This window comes from Gymnoscopelus braueri, assembly GCF_963280865.1.
Source record: "Gymnoscopelus braueri genome assembly, chromosome: 15".
Lineage (NCBI taxonomy): Eukaryota > Metazoa > Chordata > Actinopteri > Myctophiformes > Myctophidae > Gymnoscopelus > Gymnoscopelus braueri.
In genome coordinates, this window is record NC_137620.1 from 16,185,207 (window position 1) to 16,195,206 (window position 10,000).

General features: G+C 43.1%; 1 pseudogene across 1 annotated transcript in view; it reads left to right on the forward strand.

Moving 5' to 3' along the window:
• Nucleotides 1–10,000, forward strand: part of LOC308102010 (actin-binding protein WASF3-like) — a 66,400-nt pseudogene that overhangs the window by 36,809 nt on the left and 19,591 nt on the right. The window contains exon 2 of the transcript XR_013934990.1: nt 3,495–3,636. The product of XR_013934990.1 is annotated as an actin-binding protein WASF3-like (transcript). The remainder of the gene's footprint in view (nt 1–3,494; nt 3,637–10,000) is intronic.

Genomic DNA, 10,000 nt, shown 5'->3' on the forward strand with positions numbered 1-10,000 from the left:
TTGATTGATTGATTGATTGATCTCTCAGCACCAACCATGGCCGGTGCGTAGACAGAACAAGCGAGAGAAAGAAAGAACGTTTTGGCCAGTTTTGCAGCACTACTGTGTGCATATGGTCCTTCATATTTCCTATCCAAGTAATATGAACTGTGCTGCCTGGTGGTTACCCAGGGAAACTGTGGGAATGGCACACTTCCAGTGCACTGACCTGAGAGTACACACGCACGCACGCACGCACGCACGCACGCACGCACGCACGCACGCACGCACGCACGCACGCACGCACGCACGCACGCACGCACACACACACACACACACACACACACACACACACACACACACACACACACACACACACACACACACACACACACACACACACACACATGACATGACATGACATGACATGACTCATGTCATTAAAGGAGAGACCAGCCTCATTATCGTCACGAATGCAATCAGGTGAAATGTTAACTGGCACACTCGTTGTTGGGGACCGTCTAGACTAGTGCAGCCTGGGGTGACCACTGACCAGCATTTATTTCCAGAGGGCCCATACTGAATTTGATCAAATGAGTGGCCCTTCACTCATTTGATCAAATTCAATATGGCCCTCTGGAAATAATTGCATCGCAGTGCCTCCTCTCAGTGTTCATCACCTGAATGTAAAACATGTGCAAATCCACAGCTAGTGCGGTGCGGTGCGAGGACTGGTAAATGCAGCATTTATGTCCGTCTCCTTCCCTGTGGTGGTCTCACCAGGCTCTAGTCTCTACGCATCTCTCTTTATCGCCTCCCCTGTGGTGGTCTCATCACCAGGCTCTCTCTGTACGTCTCTCTCTCTGCTGCTCTGCCCCTCCCATGCACTCACATATCTGTCTGCCATCTAACACAAGCGCACGCACGCACACGCACACACACACACACACACACACACGCGCGCGCATGCATGCACGCACGCACACACACACATTCAGGCTTCCCTAGTGGTCACTGTCGTGAGCTAGCAGCTTATTAGCACCTGCCGTAATAGAGAAACCATTTAGAATGATCTCTCCATTCATTATGGCTCATTTGCTGTGGGCTCATCCCAGTTGCATTGATGATGACTAGGGCCCCATGGCGGACTCTATTAGGATCTAGCAGTGTGATGCATTGCCAGCTCACTTGGATTAGACATTTTCTCTCTTTTTTTTGGTAGAGTTGGCGTCCTAGAGCGCCTTAAGCCTCTGACACATAAAAGACCACCAGACGCTCGCTAACGTCTGTAGCCACACTGGAGGTGTCAAGTGGGCGCGTCAAAACCTGTTAAAGTGTCTTTCAGAGCACAGCTTTGATCGTCGGCGTGGGGCACTAGACTAGTGGTTCTCAACATGTGGGTCAGGGGGGGTCCCTACATTATTTTGGGGGGTTCCCCAGGTGATTTCCTTAATGTGCAACATTGTTTTCTCACTCAACAGTAAACAAACCAAGTAACATCATACAGTATACTGTAAGATACAGGGTATCTGCACATTTATAAAGTGACAATTTAAGGACTTTTAAGACCTTTTAAGACATTTTTAACTTTTGACGCAATTTCCATTGCGTCAAAAGTAATCAATAAAGTATACTAAATGTAATGCCTCAGCTCCTACAATTCCAAGTGCTTGTCAGAGTGGGGGGTCCCCAGGGAAACAATATGATTATTTTGGGGGGTCCCAGTTCAAATATGATTATTTTGGGTTTCATGGTCTGAAAAGGTTGAGAACCAATGCATTAGACCACAGTGTATATGGCATCCCGACATTAACAACTTCAACTTGTATTGCAGTGTCTCTGTATGTTTGTACTTTCACTTGTCTGACTATTCTACATTCTCTTTTGAGAAACACAAGTGCATTTTTTTCTTAAATACAGTAGATGAAGGTATACCCAGTCCTGGAAAATAATAGGCTTGGCTGTGTGTGCTGTCGTATTATGTAGGTCCTACAGCATACTGTAGTTTCCTACAGTGTAGGAGAACCACGAACAGAAGTAGTCTGCTCTATATGACGGCAATTTCAAGAGCTCAGCATTGCCGGTCAGAGTGCAAGGCAGAACGGAGAGAAAGAAGATATATACACCAAAGTGCACAGAATAGAGCAGTGAGTGCAGTGCACGCGCGTGCGTGTGCGTGCGTGCATTGTGTGCGTGCATGCATGTGTTAAAGTATCTCCCTCGTTCCATTGGGGTCGGTGTGGTGTGATTCAAATGATTAATAATTGCGGTGCAATTATGGTGAATCTCTTATGATGCGCGTCGTTGACGCTTTCTATCTGTCGGGGCCTTTAGTGTGACTGGATAACAACAATTAATTGATAATCAGCACAGCTCCGACCGCAAAGCCCTCTGACTCATCAGCACAGTGTGTGACCATGAAAACCTGAACATGATACTTATCCAATTTAACCCATTAAGACCGGGAACGCATCTGTGTCATTTAAGACTTCTTTGGCTATTCAAAAATAGCAGATATAGCTATAGCTGTAGATCTTTTGGAAAATCTTGGAAAATGTGTGCAAATCTTTGAATATATAGAAATGTTTTAAAGCGAACATTTTTAACTCCCATTTGTGCTTCTGGGGGTCCCTGGAACAACATATTTTGAGATGGGAGTCAGCAGCCAAATGCATATCATTTTGGGGGTCCTGGACATGGAAAAGTTGGAGCACCACTGATATAGCAACATACTGTTAGGATTTAGAAAACATTTTGATATATGCATGTGGCCGCGGACCCCCATCTCAAAATGTTTTTATTCCATGGACCCCCCAGAAGGAAAGATTTGAGTTCAAATGTTCTCTTTAAAAAATATTTTTTCAAAGATTTGCACACATTTTCAAGATTTTTCAAAAATAGCAGATCTACAAGCTCCGAGTGCCGCGCTATGAGCTTGTAGATCTGCTATTTTTTAATTGCCAAAGACATCTTAAAATGGCATGGGTTGAATGGATTAATGCATTCTGTAATGGAAGTCACTCTGACCCAGCATTAGTAGATGTAGAGACGTCACTTCATATCTGAGAAGAAAACGTTTTTATGTTATATAAAGCTCAGGATGTTTAGTAGGGCTGCAACTATATTTTGTTAGTCATTATTCATTATTGGCCATTATTCTCTTATCTTTCTTTCGGCTATTAAATTCCCATAATCTGTTTCCATCTGGTTCTTTGTTCTGGGTCTTCCTCGGACACTCCTCTCACTGCATGACATGTAACCATACATCTCCACTTAATCCTTCCTCTTCTCATCTTATTATATTATTCTTAATAATACCAACAAATAGATTAACCACTTAAGCATTATGTTATACTTCCTCTAACTCTCCTCTCCCTTTCTCCTCTCCCTTTCTCTCTCTCTCTCTCTCTCTCTCTCTCTCTCTCTCTCTCTCTCTCTCTCTCTCTCTCTCTCTCTCTCTCTCTCTCTCTCTCTCTCTCTCTCTCTCTCTCTCTCTCTCTCTCTGTGTGCTGCAGGTGTGAACCATGCCGCTGGTGAAGAGAAACATAGAGCCCAGACACCTGTGTCGAGGTGCTCTGCCGGATGGGGTGACCAGTGAACTGGAATGTGTGACCAACAGCACCCTGGCGGCCATCATCAAGCAACTGGGCAGCCTCAGTGAGTACACTGGGGGAGAGAGACACCTACTTTGCTTTGATGTGTTCACTACCTTCACTTGTTCACTTTATTCTTGGCCCCTCTCTAGGGCGGCGCCATTGCCCCCTACAGGCGGCACCATTGAGTTTTTCTCTGTGTGCTGCTTCCGGACTCTCTCTTTTCCCGGTGTTTCGACCAGGTGGGCGTGGCTTTGCGGTTAGGTTTAGGCATAGTTCCTGTGAGGTTAAGGTTAGGATTAGGTATAGTTTTGGTGAGGTGAAGGTTAGGGCTAGGTTTAAGCATAGTTTTAGTGAGGTTAAGGTTAGGATTAGGCATAGTTTTGGTGAGCCGAAGGTTAGGGTTAGGTTTAGGCATAGTTTTAGTGAGGTTAAGGTTAGGATTAGGGTTAGGGATAGGCATAGCCACGCCCACCTGGGCGAAACCCAAAGAAAGAGGGAGTCTTGTGCCGCTTCATTCAATATCCAATATTATATATATATATATATCCAATATTCAATATAGCAGTGTGTTGCCAGATTCTGCAAGATAAACAAGTTTTAATTTGGGGGTCCTTGACATGAAAGTATCTGAGAAGCATTACTTTGTGCGAGACAGATTGAGAGAGAGAGCTCAGGAGGGGGGGGGGGGGGGGTAGGTGAGAAGGATGGGGAACAGACAGATGGAATGGGGTTGGATGGTTTGTGTGAGAGTGAGAGCAACCCGATCTCCAGAGATTACCGTAACATTGCACGGAACGAGTGCACTTCATTCCGTGGATAGCCGCCTCGGAACTCCCGAATTGCGTGCATATGGTACGGCGCTGCCTTTGTGACAAAACCATTTCGGAGGCGCGCAGTCACAGGCGAATTGTCACCCCGTGAAGGACCACCGAGGGAGCTAAGGTGACCGAGTTGCCGTCCTGAACGGTGGGACATTCGCCTGTGCCTACTCAGCGCCGTTTGAGTTATGTACCGATAGGCACAGAATCGTAAATTTTATTGTGCGGACTGCTCTGCTTCCGGGTTTTTCCGTGTTGCGACTGGTTACGCCCACCGTGGGACTCGCCGTACATATGCACGCAATTTGGGAGTTCCGAGGCGACTATCCACGGAATGAAGTGCACTCGTTCCGTGCAATGTTACGGTATTCTCTGGAGATCAGGCTGGTGAGAGAGAGAGAGAGAGGGAGAGGGAGAGGGGGAGAGAGAGAGAGACACATCAAAGTAAGTGGAAGAGGGGTGGAAGGAAGGATGGATGGATGGACAGACATAGAGGTGTAGAAATAAATGTAGCGAGAAAATATGGGGATCGAGGGGACATGAATAAATGAGTGAGAAAGAGAGCGAGGGTGTAGGATAGGAGGAGATGGAGAGCAGAAGAGACGTGTGTGTGTGTGTGTGTGTGTGTGTGTGTGTGTGTGTGTGTGTGTGTGTGTGTGTGTGTGTGTGTGTGTGTGTGTGTGTGTGTGTGTGTGTGTGTGTGTGTGCGTGTGTATGTTGGGGGTGCTGTTACTGTGGGCTTTCTTTCAGTGAGAGTTTGAAATATGAGAATTTAATGCAGAAGCCAACACACACACACACACACACACACACACACACACACACACACACACACACACACACACACACACACACACACACACACACACACACACACACACACACACACACACACACACACACACACACACACACTGTGGGGGCCTGTTGGTGTGTTTGTACTGTGTAGCGTTCAGACAGACAGGTGTGTCAGTGGGCGGTCAGACAGGGCAACAGCAGGAGGCTATAGAGCCCACACACTGTGTGTGTGTTGCTGGGAGAGAGATGGAGGAGAGAACATTACATTACTGATTCATATCTGTCTACCTGTCTTCACTGTGTTATAACCACATCAACCCTATAGCGTTCCTATTCCAGAGGGGGGGAGACACCAACTTCCTTGTCTTTTTTTTGCCCAGCTCACTATATTTTCTCTCGTAGTTTGCGTTTCACATCACTTAATCCATTAAGGCCGGGAACGCATCTGTATCGTTTTAAGATTGTTTTTGCTTCAAAAATAGCAGATCTACAAGCTCATAGCGTGGCACCGAGTGCCGCGGTACGAACTTGTAGATCTGCTATTTTTGAAAAATCGTGTAAATTTGTGCAAATCTTTGAATATACATATTTTTAAAGCAAACATTTGTCCGCCCATTGTTGTTCCAGGGACCCCCAGAAGCAAAGTTTTGAGTTACAAATGTTCGCTTTAAAAATATATATATATTCAAAGATTTGCAAATATTTTCATGATTTTTAAAAAAATAGCAGATCTGCAAGCTCATAGTTAATCTGCTATTTTTGAATAGCTAAAGAAATCTGAAATGACAGAGATGCGTTCCCGGATTGAATGGGTTAAAGAAAACCTCCATGTTGTTGACACACGGACTGCACTGCACTGGAGATCGGCTGTTTTTTCAGCAGGCTGTTAGCGTTTGCTCAGTCAATAGTGAGAACAGACAGTATCGATTTTTAGAACCTCATTACAACGCATTATGTCTCATTTTAAAACCGAAGATTAAAGAGTTTAAAATGGTAATAAAGCAGATGGGGTCCTCACAGGTCCATCCATTTCAGACGCTCTTATACCTGTGACACGCGACAATTATAATGGTTACAACCAAGTCAATATTTTGGACTCGGAGCTAGCGTGACCAGCTCCAAACGGGCCCATTGTGGGACAGGTGGGGAACACCCTTCCATTTCGAAACACCTCCACATCGACGCACCCCCACATCGACGCACCCCCACTTCGACGCACCTGGGGTCCGACCCACCGGGGGTCCGACACATCGCTAGTCCGACCCGAAATGGATATTTCACCCCCCCACTCCGAAAGTGATTTTTCAAGTCTCTGCATATAAACTCATGCGTAAAATCGTGCGTAATATGCAGCTGTGATGCTCAGATTGACAAGCTCTACAGCTGCTCTACAGCAGATCTACAAGCTCATCGAATATTAATATTTTATTATTATTATTATTATTATTATTATTATTATTATTATTACAGCAGATCTACAAGCTCATCGAATATTAATATTTTATTATTATTATTATTATTATTATTATTATTATTACTACAGCAGATCTACAAGCTCATCGAATATTAATATATTATTATTATTATTATTATTATTACAGCAGATCTACAAGCTCATCGAATATTATTATTTTATTATTATTATTATTATTATTATTATTACAGCAGATCTACAAGCTCATCGAATATTAATATATTGTTATTATTATTATTATTATTATTATTATTATTATTCAATATGTAATATTTATTATGTATTATGTATGTATTATTTATTATTATTTGGTCCCTGAGTCCTGATGAGAATATAGACGAATCCACACGCCTATATTTATTTTATTATAATGTCAATAAAAATATGTATTCTATAAATATTAATATACTAACATTTCCTGAATGAATGAACTTGGTGAAGTGTCTTGTATAGGGTCGGGGTGACATGTTGCTATAGTTGCTATTAATTACCCCAACCAACATCGAAGCACCTGCGTGCATTAATCCTTCATTAATGTCTGTCTGTCTGTCTGTCTGTCTGTCAAAAGTCCGCGCAGCGGCCGTAACACACACACACACACACACACACACACACACACACACACACACACACACACACACACACACACACACACACACACACACACACACACACACACACACAATAATAATTAAATGAATAATACATTGTATTAAAACCCCTGAATCTATCTATCTATCTATCTATCTATCTATCTATCTATCTATCTATCTATCTATCTATCTATCTATCTATCTATCTGTAAAATAGCCGATCTAAGTTGTGAGCTTTTAGATCGGCTACTTTTGGCTAAACTTCTCCTCACAAAAGGGATGCTAATGTTCAAGTGGTTATAAAGTAAAAAACAATCATATCACACAAAGATTTGGCAGACCACTGTAGTAACTCTGAGGACCCCCCTGTGTGTGTGTGTGTGTGTGTGTGTGTGTGTGTGTGTGTGTGTGTGTGTGTGTGTGTGTGTGTGTGTGTGTGTGTGTGTGTGTGTGTGTGTGTGTACGCACGGACCGCGTCGGCCGTGTGTCCATCCAACCACCACCCCCCCAGCTCCCAAGGCTATCCGCGAGCCCCCCTCCCCCCTTCCCCGCTCCTCCGGGTGTAACTCATTGTAAAATATAGGCCTACTTAAAGTTTCAAACATAAAAGTAATATAATATTTGAAAATAGCACATCTAAGCTCCTATTGTAAGCTTGTACATCGGCTACTTTTTTTTATAGCCTATAAAATATGGCTCAAGTGGTTCATGTAATAATTTATATCTGCAAAGTGTAGGATTATTATTATTAATATTCTTTGCATATTCCAATACAAACCAATGCTTCAGTGCATGCGCTCCAGCGGTACGCCCACAGCCTGGGTGTCTGTCTGTCTGTCTGTCTGTCTGTCTGTTTGTCTGTCTGTCTGTCTGTCTGTCTGTTCACGCCGCGACCGTAACACACACACACACACACACACACACACACACACACACACACACACACACACACACACACACACACACACACACACACACACACACACACACACACACACACACACACACTTACACGCACGCAAGCACAGTTAACCCCGAGACTATGTTCCCCCCAAGGTGAATAAATAATAATTTAAGAAATAAAAAATGATATTACAACCCCTCAATCAATCTATCTATCTATCTATCTATCTATCTATCTATCTATCTATCTATCTATCTATCTATCTATCTATCTATCTATAAATCTATAAATCTATCTATAAATCTATCTATAAATCTATCTACATTTATCTAAATATCTTTCTATTCATCTGGCATCTATCATCTAAAGACCGCTGACTGCTCTGTCTGTATAGCCATGATGCTTTGGAGCTATGATGTCAGCTATATAGCTGACAGTAGCCATATATAGTATCTGATTATTAGGCAGTGCATTTGGCATGTGCGTAAATATGAATCTGGCAGCTAGGGGATAGGGATACATTAATTGACGTTCATTATATACCATATAGATATAGGTGTTTTAAGAAAATGTATTATTTCTTGAATTATTATTTATTCACCTGGGGGGGGTGGGGGCCTGTGGCCTGGGTTAACTGCGTGCGTGCGTGTGTGCGTGTGTGTTACAGCCGCAGACTTTTGATAGGCAGATAGGCAGACAGACAGACAGACAGACAGACAGACAGACAGACAGGCAGGCAGGCAGGCAGGCAGGCAGGCAGGCAGGCAGGCAGGCAGGCAGGCAGGCAGGCAGGCTGTGGGCGCACTGCTGGAGCGCACTCAAGCATTGGTTTGTATTGGACTATGCAACGAATAATAATATAATAATAATCCTACACTTTGCAGATTATTATATTATAACCACTTCAGCCATATTTTATACATAGGATATAAGAAAAATAGCAGATCTACAAGCTCACAATGGGAGCTTAGATGCGCTATTTTCAAACATTGTATTACTTTCATGGGGCGGGGTGGAGGGGGGAAGGGGGGGGGGGGGTCGCGGATTGCTTCGGGACCAGTGGCGTTCCCAGGAATTACATTTAAGGCAGGCGAGATTCCCCCCCCCCCCCCCGGGGGAAAACGGAAAAACGTTAATAAAAACAATATGCAAGTATATTCAATGTATGTATTTTTATTCTAAAAAAAGGGCAGCATTACAGAAAAGGCGAACATGATGACCTGCACAAATTATTATATTTGGTAATGAATGGCTAAAGCTGCTCTCAGAGCCCCTTTTATGCCAGGTGAGTACAGGTGATGGCCCAGACCCCCCACACATGGCATTCCTGGCACCCCATGAAAACAAAGGCATACATTTGCATCATAGACGAGGGTCGCTCTACTGACTACGGTAATGATTGGCTGCCTGCCCGCGTGAATGGACGAGGAGGCGGGGGGCTAATGGCTGGACGGCCACTATTTTAATAAAAGGAGGATTAATGAAGGATTAATGCACACAGGTGCTTCGATGTTGGTTGGGGTAATTAATGACTATAGCAACATGTCATCCCGACCCTACGAGACACTTTACCAAGTTCATTCATTCATGAAATATTAGTATATTAATATTTAGAGAATACATATTTTTATTGACATTATAATAAAATAAATATAGGCCTGTGGATTCGTCTGTCTCATCGGGACTCAGGGACCAAATAATAATAATATATCATAAAAATAATAATAATGATAAATGATAATACAGAATAATCATCATCATCATCATAATAGTAATATATAATAATAATAATAATAATAATAAGGGTAATAATAATAATAATAATAATAATAATAATA